We start from the raw sequence: 13,826 nt of genomic DNA, 5'->3' as shown, positions 1-13,826 counted from the left end.
TGTTTTGTGTTTATGGTCCTGTTTTATGACATGCCTCTTGATTTTTTTTTAATTGGCTATTTGGCTATTGAGTATGAACAATTATTGAGGATTTAGAGGATACTACCTTTAAAGATTTATTTATTTATTGAGATAGAGAACATAAGCAAGAGGAGGGGCCGAGGCAGAGGGAGAATCTCAAGCAGACGCCAGGCTGAGCACAGAGCCTGACATGAGATTCAACCCCGCCTCCCCAAGATCATGACCTGAGCTGAAATCAAGAGTCAGGCACTTCACCAACTGAGCCACCCAGGCACCCCAGATGTTATCTTTCTATAGAAAATATTTCATTTTCTCATGGAAGCCTAGGGTGTAGCATTGATGAGAGCTAAGTTGGTCTATTTCCAGAGTGCTCATTCTTCTGATCTATAGACCTCTCAAGCTGTCTACTAAAAGCCTGGCTTAGACCCAGATTACTATCTCTATATGCTATGCGACTGCCAATAATTTGCTGCTAGTTAGCTGTTGCTGCCATTTTAGGCTTGATTTCTCAGGCTCTCTCCCTGCACACCTTTAGTATTAGCAAATGTCTACAGGGAATATCGGTGGATTGTGTTGGACTCCAATCTCTATGTGTTCTCTCTCTGGTCCCACAGTCCTTGCTGCCTTGGTCATCCCGAGCCCCCATCTCTGTCTCTTTCTGTAATACTGCTGAAAATTCTAAGCCACTCCCGTTTTTCTTCTTCACTCCGCAGCTGTTTATGGGTAAGTCTCAGATAGAAAAGTGGCCAAGAATGTCTGACTCACTTCAGTGCAGACTCTCCCTCAGCATCTAGAATCTTCAGGTTCTTAGGTTCTTTCTGCATTTTCTTTTTCCCTTCCTGAAACCTTAAAGAGATTTTCTGTTGTGAGATGTTGCATAGTTTTGCTGTGGTCATCAGTGGGAGGATTTGATTGATGCCAATCATCCCATGCTACCTGATTTTGATGTGTGAATAATAATAATTTTGCTGGGGTGCCTGGGTGGCTCAGTGGGTTAAAGCCTCTGGCTTTGGCTTAGGTCATGATCACAGGGTCCTGGGATCGAGCCCCGCATTGGGCTCTCTGTTCAGCAGGGAACCTGCTTCCCCCTCTCTCTGCCTGCCTCTCTGCCTACTTGTGATCTCTGTCTGTCAAATAAATAAAATCTTTTAAAAAATTTTTTTAAAAAGAATAATTTTGTTGTCTGAATACATGTGCAGAAAGGGCAGTGTCTATGATCTTGAGAAGTATAACACTGAGTCAGGCCAAAGGAAAAACACAAGTACTGAAACATATAAGAGTTGTGAATCCTAAGTATTTAAAAGAGTGGTATTAGTGAATAATAGTTTTACTCAAAGAAGGCATGGTGCCCAAGGAAAAATGTGTAAAACAAGTTAAATATGTAAAGTCTTAAAGACGTCGAGAAATACCAGGGTTGTAACGGCAAGTGCTATAAATATGGCTAAGTAGTTGTCTCTGTCTTCAATGCTTTAAATTGTGCCAACAAAAATCCAGCTGTTCAAAATAGCACCATGAAAAAATTACTATGCATGAATGAGTATCTCTTTTAAGTCAGTGTCCTGATGTAGAAGAGTGTATGTTATGGAGAATATGAGAAAGGAAACATCAAGTGTCTAAAAAGACCAGATTTTATATAGCATTCTAGAAAAACTGGTGGGGGTGGGGCAAAAATAAGTGGAAATATATATACTGTTACCAAGATAGAGTTAAACTGATGAGTAAGAGCTCTAAATATAAATAATTAAATATTTCTTAAACTCTAAATAAATGTCTATCATAGTAGTTCCACAGGGATGACTTTGTACACTAAAAGGATAGATCACCTGAAATGGCAAATAATTTGGAATTGGGATTTTTTTAATTTGTTACAGGTAGGGCAATGAGAAATATTCACGATAAATATAAAACCCATACAACTTAATAATAGAAACATTCTGTGGTTCATAAGAGGAAGGATGGGAGAGATTCATTCCCCATAGAGCGATCCAGTCACTATAAAAATGAGTTTTTGAAAGGCTAACTGCTCAAATAAATGGTATTTAACAAAACGTCACAACGCTACTCTGAAATTAGTGAAAACATAAGAAGAGAGAAAGAACAAGGAACAATTACTGTTGAGGGTCTGAGGAGATACAAAATAGGCACTCTTACAACAAACAGTGAATAAATATATCCAATGGCATAATAAAAAAATATTCAACGTAGGTAAACAAGAACAAACTAAAATGATTAGATGAGCCACATAGCCTAGATAATGCAACATTGTTATTATAATGGTGGTTATTAACATTATGTTATACAATAATATCTATGCTATTCTAGTAATTTTATTTTTTAATTTTTTTAATTTAGGTTCAATTAGCCAACATGCCATTATAGTAAAAGCGGAGTCTAAATCTCTAATTTCAGTATCCAACTCTATAAAATTTGAGGGAGCAAAAATTAACTGAGGCAAACTGAAATAATACAGTTGTTTTCCTTGTATCATAAATATTATTTTAAACCTCTTATATTTTTTGTTTCTTCCACATTTTCTATATTAATCATTTAACAAAATAAGAAATGTTTTGGAAGCATTTTTTCTTCCCCAACATCAACATGCCCATTATCCAGAATAATACTACATCTATTTTTTTTTAAGATTTTATTTGTTTATTCGACAGAGGGAAAGAGGGAGAGAGTGAGCACAAGCAGGGGGAGTGGCAGGCAGAGACAGAGGAAGAAGCAGGCTCTCTGCTGAGCAGATAGCCTGATGTAGGGCTCCATCCCAGGACCTCAGGATCATGACCTGAGCCGATGGCAGTGACTTAACCAACTGAGCCACCCAGGCACCCCAGAGTAATCCTACATCTTAATGTTCATACCCAGACATATATGAAAACTGCTCTGAGTTCTCCTGAGGAATGTGGCTAGGATCTCCTGTCTCATACAGTAGATCAGATTTAGTATGGCCATTTTTTTTTGAGTCCTTTATTCCCTCCAATACATTGCTAAGCTTCCAGGGCTTTCTCAGCTATATATTAAAACTAGAAACACTGGTTTCCAAAGCCCTTGCCAAGGTATTAGATCCCAAATCATGGGAATAAATCCTATCCACAATCACTCCCCTTATCAGTTTTATACTCTACCTTTCTTCTCCCATAGAGCACACTCAAGTTAGCTTCCAGAACTCTTTTCCCGTTTTTAGCAGTCTGCAATAATAGATCTAGCAGCTTAGCCTGTGTAATCCCCTCCTTGCTTAGCGGGTCCCACACTTTCCGTGTTTGGCCCTGACTCTGTAGGCCACTTTGCCAGGGGAGAGGGAGGATGAATAAACCTTGAGGTGAGCAAATACTGACTTTCAAGGGAAGAGCTCTCTGCTTCAGCTTCAGGTAAGTGGATGATTGTTGACGTCCTGCCTCTTGCCAGAGAACATCGGTCCATGGATGCTATGGGATTCAGACTCTGGGCATGCCAGGTAATTGAAGGCATCTACCTGGATAGCTTATTCCAAATTTCCAGGTCCCGGTTCTTCCCTTTGGGACCCTGGCTTTGCTCCAGGAGACTTGGTTAGACTGGCTAGAGTCTCAAGTTTTCTTTCTCTTAAATAAAGTCCTTGACCTAGTCTTCAGCTTCTTCTGCTCCTCAGCTGCAAAAATGAAGGTTTGTCCAACATTGACATAGAGGTATTTTGACATTCATACTGTAAATGGGTAATTTGCTAACCTGAACTTGACATTTTTTTTCTCCTCAATGCATTAATAGGATTTAACAATATGCAACAATTTCACTGTCCTTATCATTATCGACCCTTTCCCCATACCTCCTAAATGATCAAACTATTGTAAAAACCAGTGCAATGAAAATCATTTTATGTGAATATAATATTTTTATGAAAACCTATATTTTCCAAACAGTGAGAAGCATTTTTTTTCTTTGACTCTCTGTAATGTTGGACTTAATTGAAAACATCTATATTCTTATGTCTATTTCACTGGTCAATCTGTTGTGATATGTTTTGGTAGAAGTATATGAAGAAAATCACACACTGTGATTCAGGAATATGCTTTACTACCATACCAGTATTCAGTAAGTGGTGATTTTTCAAAAGTTATTTAAAACATAAAATCTGAAATGCATCAATGAACAGTCTGTGTTCTGTAATGTTAAAATCCATTGTCTAGAATGTATCTTTTACTTTTTTTTTTTTTAAGATTTTATTTATTTGAAGGGTGCCTGGGTTGTTTAGTTGTTAAGCATCTGCCTTCAGCTCAGGTCACGATCCTAGGGTCATGGGATGGAGACCCACATCTGTTCCAGCTCCCTGCTCAGCGGGAAGCCTGGTTCTTCTTCTCCCACTACCCCTGCTTGTGTTCCCTCTCTCACTGGGGGAGAGAAAGAACACGAGAGAGAAAGTACACAAGCAGGGGTAGTAGCAAGCAGAGGGAGAAGCAGGCTCTCCGATGAGCATGGATCTTCATGTGGGACTCAATTCCAGGACCCTGAGATCATGACTTGAGCTGAAGGCAGATGCTTACCTGGCTGAGCCACCCAGGTGGCCCTGTATCTTTTACTTTTGCAGAGTTTTGTAGCATCTTGCATTGATCATTTGGAAAATATGGGTTCACAGAGTTACACAAGCCTTCTAAATATTGATACATTTTATTCCATAATATAAAAACCTTGTTAATGTTGCCATGAAAATCGATAAGTGTCTTAACTATCCTTAAGTTGCAAACTCACAGTGGCCGGTATAAGGTTTCCAGAATTCCAGTTTTCTCATGAAAGTTCAAATGTTATTACTGACAGAAATACTGCCAATTTAATTCCTTAAGCTGATGGACTGACTTTGTTCGTTAACCAAAAAGAAAGAAAGAAAGAAAGAAAGAAGAAAGAAAGAAAGAATTCCACATACCAAAGTCTGAAAAACCATAGTTGTCTGTCAATTGTTCTTTCAGTAAAAATAGTGCTCCCTGAGAAAAGAAACAAGTTGAGCTCATCACTCAAATAATTGCATAAGCATAAGACAACCTCTAACCTTTGGTAGGCAGCTGAAGTGTTTTAGGATGGTTTCCTGTTCCATTACACAAAATAATTAAAAATATATATACTGACTGCTGAGAGTTGAATAAAATTAACAAATTTTACTGCTTCCTCCAGGATGTTCCTTAGTGGAACTGTCATAAACTATCATTTTTTAAAAGATTTTTTATTTATTTATTTGTCAGAGACAGAGGGAGAGAGAGCGAGCGAGCACAGGCAGACAGAGAGGCAGGCAGAGGCAGAAGGAGAAGCAGGCTTCCTGCTGAGCAAGGAGCCCGATGTGGGACTCGATCCCAGGACCCTAGGATCATGACCTGAGCCGAAGGCAGCTGCTTAACCAACTGAGCCACCCAGGCATCCTTATCATTTTTTTTTTAATGCATGTTCACGTACATTCGTGAAAATAACAATGGCCCCACGTACATTTTAGTGCCTCTGCCTAATTTGTACTGAGGTAATAGCAGCTTTACCCACCATGACTTTTCCATCATTGGTGAAAAACAATTAACATCTTAGAGGTATCATGAAAATATTTGGGTCTCTTGGACCTCATGAAGGAGTCTTGGAAATGTCCAGGAGTCTATAAATATAACTTTGAAAACTGCTGTATTAACTTACTCAGTTCACAATAACATCCCTATTTAACAAATGTAAATCTATTTAGTGTTTCTTTCTTTCTCTCTCTTCTTCTTTCTGTATCTCACACACAAACATACACACACACACACACGGTATCAGGAAACTCAGGGAGGTGTGGATATATGTCCATGACCTTGATTTTAGTGATGGTATCACAGGTCTTTGCAAACATCCAAATTCATTAAAGTATACACATTAAAAAGTATGGTTCATTTTATACCAATATCTTAAGTGATTTAGAAAAAACAAAACAAACTTTTAAACCAGGAAGTCTGGTCTTACTGTCTAAACAATTAACTACTATACTGTATTACCACTTAGAGTAGAACTAAAGGTTTAAAAACTGAGTTAAGGAACTATGCATTTCAGTTACAACTCATGGCCCTGACCCTCAAAGTTACTGAAGATAATATTAAGGGACTTGGGATAGAAGAAAAACGTGAGCTAATTGCTAAAACAATGAAGGTGAAAATGTGTCTTGGAGACCGGTGCTTCATAATAATCAAATGGTTAAGGAATATTTTAACAGATGCCGTAGACTTCACAAGAGGAAATATGGTGAGTTGGAGCAGTGGAACAATTATTTATAAGTAGGAATAAGACCTAGGCAGAATTTTTCTCTCCCCAGGAGATGGTGGGAGGAAATAATGATTTCATTGGAGAGGGTAGTACAGATTTTCTTTGGAGAGGGACCTGTCAGGTATCATTTAAAGTGGAAAGAGTTGTTTCTGTGAAAAAGGTCATGGACAAAGGATTTGCACAAACTAGAACAGGATATAAACTACAGTAACACAGTAGACTGAATAAAAGAAGTGTATATTCCCATCCAAGAGTGTTTGGAGTTAACCTCCAGACATGTTTCTTCTTGGAGAGTAGACTAGTGTCTCACCTTCTCTACCTTCCAATTGTTGCTGAAAGTTTTTGGGTTAAGAGCAAATAAGCAGAAAATATTTAACTTCAAGGAAAAGAACCTAAGAATTTCAGTATCTTAAGATGTGTGTTTCTGAGACTAAACAGCTGATAAACCAATTCTCTTAATTATATACAAAGTAACTCATAATATACAAAGTAACTCATAATTACACCAACCTAATCCCAGGTAAACTTGGTAGACATTTTGGCTTATGGAATGTATATTACACAGAGGCTCTGCCTTTAAACTCACACACACACACACACACACACACACACACACACACTACAAACCATTACTTTAAAAAAAAAAAGTTGGAAAATTCCAATGATCTCCTTGTTCCTTCATTTATTTTTCAATCATCTGTGTCTAAATTCAGTTATCAATGTACCATTTAATGATATGGTCACTTAAATGTAGCCTGACCCTAACAAACAGACCTTCATTTCAAGCTTGTGTTACACATAGTTTCCGATGACTTTTTTTTCTTGCCCTGATGTTTCCAACATTGAAATTTTGCACCCTATTAGACTCCAGTGTTACGAGATTACCTACACTATTGGGATGCTTTTCCCAGATTTATCTTTTTTAAAAAAATTCCATTTGCATTGTATAATTCCAGTTGAAAACTTAACGACAATGTCTACTTCTTAACTTTTAGACTTTAAGTTTTCCCTTGGGCTTTTAATATCGGCCTTCATTTTGCCTTGAAAATATATCTGACATTATTTCTATAATGAACTTTTTTTTCTAATCCTTACTAATGTCCTGACTTTTGTTTCCTCCCTGTGCCATGAACGTTCCTTGCATATTGTTACGCATGTTCTTCGATCAGAAACCTTGATGACAAGATCTCGACTTAACTTCTCTCTTGAGTCAAATTTACATTTTCATTCTCTTTGACCTATTTCTCCCAGGAATGCCCATCTCAAATTTAATTGAGAACTCGGTTTAATTACATGCTATTCTCTCATTTTCATTTTGTTTCATACATTTTAAAACTTTTAGACTATGCTGCATGTAGCCACTTACTGGAGTCTCTGTCTGTTTCTTATCTTCTTTATTTTTTCCCCCTTCTCTGATCTTTACCCCTGAAGGAGTTGGGTTCTATCAGTCATGGCATACTATGTTTTCCCCTCCCCAGCCCCCACTGCCTGGATTGAATTTGATCCTTGGCCAAGACCAGGCTAATCAGATTATCTCCCATGCAATTTTGACATTTTGATGATCTACACTAGTTAGACTGTGATGGTTACTAGAAAACAGAATTTGCCAACTCAGAAGGGGTAGGGTGGCCATATTTCACTGTGTGAGTACTAAAGAAAAATCCTACTTTCCAAAGAAAAGAAAATAATGCATAGATGAACAGAAATGAGAAATGGACAACATTGCCAAGATGCTGGGTAGTTTTCTAATTTTTGTTTAAAGATCTTCCTGGGTCAAACTGCTCTTCCTTCTTTTGTGTTCCTTGAACCACCATGGGAACAGAGGATTTTTGAAACAAGTTTCTGTCACTTGTTTACATATCCTTTTTGAGGATAAAAGAAATTGTGTTCTTTAGGGTGTATGTCCTATGTGTTCTATCAGGTTGTTTCTTATTTGTTTGGTTTTTAAAATCTGAGTAGAGGTTCCTCACAGATATTTAACATCTGGAGAGAAAAATATGGTACTTTCTGTTACAAAGACCTCAGGCTAAATATGGAACATCCATGAACTTTGGAGTCAAAGGCTTGGATTTGAACTTCTGATCTGTTCCTTCCTGACTGGGAGTCACTAGGCAAGTGACTATTTGAGCCAGGGATCCTCTTCCTCCTTTATCCTCGAACATATCGCCCATCATATAACTAGCATAGTGGGTCCTCAAACACAAGACTTTTGACTTGCCAAGTCTATTTTAGGCAGAGGTAAGCACATTTTAACTTCCTTGTATATTTTGTCTATTTGGGGAAAAAAAAAATAACAGCCATTGGAGGGATTCTCACAGGCTTTTGCCAGAGAAAGCTTAGCAAATTGTGAAGAAAATGCACACAGTGGAATGGGAACCCACATATAGAATAGCTGTTAAGGTAGAGTTAGCTCTTCTCAGGGCATTGGGAGAAACTGCCAGTACATGGAAGTGGTTGTCTCCTACTTGGGAAATCACTGATATCCTGAGTAATGAGGAGACATCAAGAAGGTTTTTAATGGATGCCCCATTTTTAGCTTCTTAAGTATTTGTCCATTAACCTTAATGAACCAGTCCAATTTGATAAGAATAAACAAAAGATTTGCTTTGTCTATGAAGCTCATTCTCCTAAAGTAGTGATTTACTTTTTCTTCATCTGAACGCATTTCCTCCACTAGTCATCACCTGTTCATGACTGTGATTTTGTTCATGTCCACCCAGACCCCTCCGTTAGACTAGAGGCTCCGTGAAAGCAAGAATTATTTCCATGCCTCTTTAACATTTTATTGTCAGTGCTTCTAGAGTACGGACACATCAGCATTCAACAAACACTAGTTGTTGAATGAAGGAGTGAGTGAATGAATGAATGAGTTTGAATTTAGGAGGTAGAATTACATCTTTTGGGTCCTCTGGAAAATGCATTAAATTCAGAGATGTTGTATATAATTTATTTCGATTTATTAAGCTGCTAATACCTGCCCAGGACAAAATCCTTGCCTTTTAAAGTTGGCCGCCAGTAACTTTTCCCAGAAAGGAAATTTTAATAATTAGTTTTGTTTCATACATCTGTTAAACATATTTGTATAAAATGGTGCATGCATTTCAATTTTTTGAAAATCTTCCTTAAAGTCACATTTTAACATGTGTTAGCTGGCATTAACTATTTATTAGTTTCACCTTATCTGTGCCCAAAGTTAGGGCTAAAATGAATTTAGAGACCACATCTGCCCCCATATATTTTTACCACTTTAAAGATACTTGAGTGATGAATGAATTAAAATAGCTGAAACCCATAGTTGAGAAAAGAATGATGAAAAAAGCAAATTGTGTATAGGAAGGGATGGAAACAGATACAGAAAAATGTAGCAGATGCCAAAAATATGGATGGGAGTTAAACCATTATTTTCAATGGTCTAAAGCCAAAATACCATATAAAGCAGACTCCTAGATTGGCAGATTTATGAGGGAGTCATAAAAACTAGTGATCATAAAGTCGTTAGAGAGGGGGTAAAAAATCTAAACACCATTTACTTTGATTAGAGTCAGGATTGAACTGAAGTAAATCTCAGAGGGGAAGAGGAATTTGGCGGTCCAGTAAATAAATGTCTCCGTATAATTCACAAACTGTACCGGCCTTTCTGGGAAAGACAAGTAGTGGGAGATGTCATCTTATCACCCACTTCCTTAAAATGACAGTAAGAGCTGATACTTATGGAGGGTGAATTTCAGGCCAGGCTCTTTAGTTTCAGTTCGGTCTGTACATCACCACCTTGGACTGGACTCCGTCATCTCTTACTTGAGTTATTACGCTGGGTTTCATCATGTCCCCTGCTTCTGCCCAACCTGCCCTGTCTCTTCCCAACATAATAACCAATGGATCATCTCGAAATCCTAACTCTGATGATGCCTTTGCTCTGCTGAAACCTTGTGATTGTTTCCTCTTTCACTCAGAGTAAAAGCAAAGTCCTTTCCATGGTCTTTGAAGTCGGCAGGATCTGACTCCGTTCATTCTTGGACTGTGTCTCCTCCTGCTTCTTTCTCCCTTGGTTCCAAATACTTTGGCCTCCATGCTGTTCTGGAAACAACCAGAGCTTGTTTGGAACGTAGATCCTAAGTACTGATTGTTTTCTTCACCCGGAATGCTCTTCCTCCAGATATCTTCATTGCTAACTCTCCTGACCTTACTAACTCTGTTTGGGTCAACGGCCACCTTTTCAAAAAGTTCTGTGGCTATTAAAACCCCAGTCTCCTCTTCAACCTATCTCGGACATTCCCCATTACCTCTTACCCTGCTCAATCTTTATTTATCACCCTCTGCCATGCGACATCATTTACCTATCTATTTGTTTTGTAACTACCTTTCAGCCCTTGCCAGAAATGTAAGTTGCTCAAGAACAGGGACCACGTTTGTTCACAGATCTATCCCAAGTGCTTAAAACAGTGTCCAACACAGAGTGTGCTCAACAATCATTTGGTCAATGTTTGCATTGTCTCACCGAATCCTCACAATAGTTTTATCTGAGATTTCAGTCTTATCACCTATGGCTAAGAGCCTGTGCTGGGTTTCTTGATTTCTCACTGATTTTAAAATAAACGTATGACATTCACATACATTACGAATTCTTTCTATGATGCAGTTTTAGGAGCAGAATTGGAGTAGAGTTTAAGGGAACTTCTGAAACTCAAGATAACTTGGTATCTTAACAAATTATTTTTCCCATAAATAGATTTAAAATTCCTGCAGCGAACAGACAGCACTTTTATTGACATTTTTGCTTTGAAAACTGTAATACCATGATGAAAACTCCTTTCAAAACATTAGAATCCATCTTCCATTTTTGTTTACATCTTGGGATTCCAGTTCCTCACTTCCACTAAAGACTGCCGCCATTTGCTTCTAATTGGGCTGCGTGTGTACTTCCATCTCAATTGCTGGAGAAAGCTGCCTGAAGCATCTCATTAGTCAGAGGCTGGCAATAAACATCTTCAGCAGCCTACATTTCTGCCAGGAAAGGGCTTTGCTCCTCTGTCCAGCTAATGGTGCTCCAGGCTCCTAATTGTCTCACATTAAAAAAAAAAAAAAATCCCCCAATGTTTAAGTGTCCTCATCAGAAAAACAAAAAGCAACCATGATATCAGACCTAAAGCTCCATGACATAGTCTAGAATGAGGGAACCCAGCTGGCTCAGCAGTCAGCCCCAGAGAGATGAAGAGGAAATATCCGACCAGCTTGCAAGACCCTGGAGAGATACTACTTAAGCAGGAAACCTGATTCTAACCCTCTTGTTTCCCCCACCCCAGCCCAACTTCTTTCCCTTTCTCTTCCTTTCTGTGGTGCTTGAAGACTTTGTGGTTGGTGAGAAGGTCAGAAGAGGTCAAGGAATTTTGTGAAGTTGTTGTCACAAATGTATTGTGTATTTTCCCAATCAAGGACATTTTCAGGAAGAAAAAAAAAAAAAAATCCAGGAGCAGCGTCCCCATCCCCCAGCTAGACAGGCTGTTATAAGATATGAATGTCACCAAGAAGGGTGTGGAGGAAGAAGGTATAGTCCAGAAAACTATTTTTATTTATTGAACACAGTAGGAAAGAGCCCAAGTTCTTAACCTGGGACCACATACTGTTTGTTCAGTTCAGACTGATGCATGTATAATGACAGAGCAGTGACTAGAACATAGATTAGCTATTAGCAGTAATAGTAGCTTTAGTGTTGTTACCATTGAACACGAATTGCTAGGAGTTTGATCTTATTTAACCCCATCAACAACACTGTAATGTAGGCACTTTATCTTCTCAACTTACAGGTAAGGGAATTGGGGCTTTAGTTGTCATGTAGCTTGCCCTGTGGTCATTCCACACGAGGGTACCAGTCACATCTCCATGAACAACAGATCTGATGCATGGATTCATTTTGTTTGGTTCAGGAATAAAAATATTTGTGTTTCCACACTTGGAGTCAGTGAGAAATTTGGATGCCATGGTGGTCACTTCCCTTTATGTAATCTTGCTTTGTTTTGTCATTTTTGTTCGCCATCTTGCCTCTATTTTCTTTTTCTTTTTTTTTTTTTAAGATTTTATTTATTTGACAGAGAGACATCACATCACAAGTAGGCAGAGAGGCAGGCAGAGAGACTGGGGGCGGGGGGAAGCTGGCAGAGAGCCCGATGTGGGGCTTGATCCCAGGACCCTGAGATCATGACCTGAGCCTAAGGCAGAGGCTTTAACCCACTGAGCCACCCAGGCGCCCCTTCCTCTATTTTCAACAAATGTTTACTGAGGGCCTCTTATATGCTGGGCACTGTAAAAGATGGGAGTTATAGCTCTGACTATTACAGAAAAACATACCTTTAAGTTGCAATGTCTGTTACAGAGCATTCATGATTTGATGGTGGAGATAGATGATGGTGAATTATTTACAAAGACAGCACCAAATATATTACCTTTCCAATATAAAATTAGAACCTGGTATATCTTTGAGAGCTTCTCAACAGCTCCTCTTAAGCAGAAAACACAATTGACTACCTAAGGTTTAATCTGGGAAGCATCAGAAACAATTTTTGTCCTTAAATAACTTTTGGACTTGTACAACACTAAAAATCACCACCTCAAAAACTCATTTCTTCTGGCTAATGCAATGTCTCTTGATGTAGCCATCATCTTATATATGCATAGTTAATATATACATGAATAGATCTAGTGAGTTTAAGGATTTGACCTTTGCGTAATAATTATAAAACCCCATTATTATAAAATGATCATATTACATGACAAATACTTTCTATAAAAAAGATTCACTTTCCTGGTTTTATTTTTTTCTTCAAACTCTCTACCTAACCTAGGGCTTGAACTCACAACTCTGAGACCAAGTGTTGAACATTCTACCTACCAAGCCCATCAAGTACTCAGACTAACACTTTTGATGGCAGAATGAAATGGGAAAATCCCAGGCTGACTCTGGGGAAATTGAATTGCTGGGAACACTTGATGGAGTTGTCCACGTAACCCCACAACCAGCTGTGGAAGTGAGAACTTTGACCAAGTTTTATATTTGTTGTTTTTCCCTTTTGTCTCTGGTACTTCAGGTGAACAAAACTGGCAGTTTGAGGTTTTCAGTGGGATTATGCCCAAACAACCATTGCTCATGATGACACTGAAGGGGTCTTATGGGTTCCCTTTGTTGGGGCCACATGGTTTCTTTGGGAAGATGATGAGGGGTGGATATTGAAGGGCAAATGAAGTAGAGGGCAGATGGTCTCCTCTGGCATCTCAAAATCCAGGCCTCCCCACTGTACCCCTGCTTGGTGCCTTGAGATGATGATTTTTGTAGCCCTTATCAACTTGTGTCCTTAAGAGTCTGATGTCCATTTGGGTTCAGCCCATGAGAGCATCAACCTGTGCCCACAGAGGTCCGCTACTACTTCCCTTGATCATTTCTCCGCCAAGCTGTGGTGAGGTCCTTGTTGATTTCCTCTTCCAAGGCCATAACTCTTTTCAGAGCCACCCTACTATCCTGTCTGATTTTCTGCTACTACACCCTTATCTTGCTTGTTTAAGCCTACTTTTATAAC

The sequence above is a fragment of the Neovison vison genome, chromosome 5 (genome assembly GCF_020171115.1).
Source record: "Neovison vison isolate M4711 chromosome 5, ASM_NN_V1, whole genome shotgun sequence".
In the NCBI taxonomy this organism is placed as follows: domain Eukaryota; kingdom Metazoa; phylum Chordata; class Mammalia; order Carnivora; family Mustelidae; genus Neogale; species Neogale vison.
Note: the sequence above shows the minus strand (reverse complement) of the source record.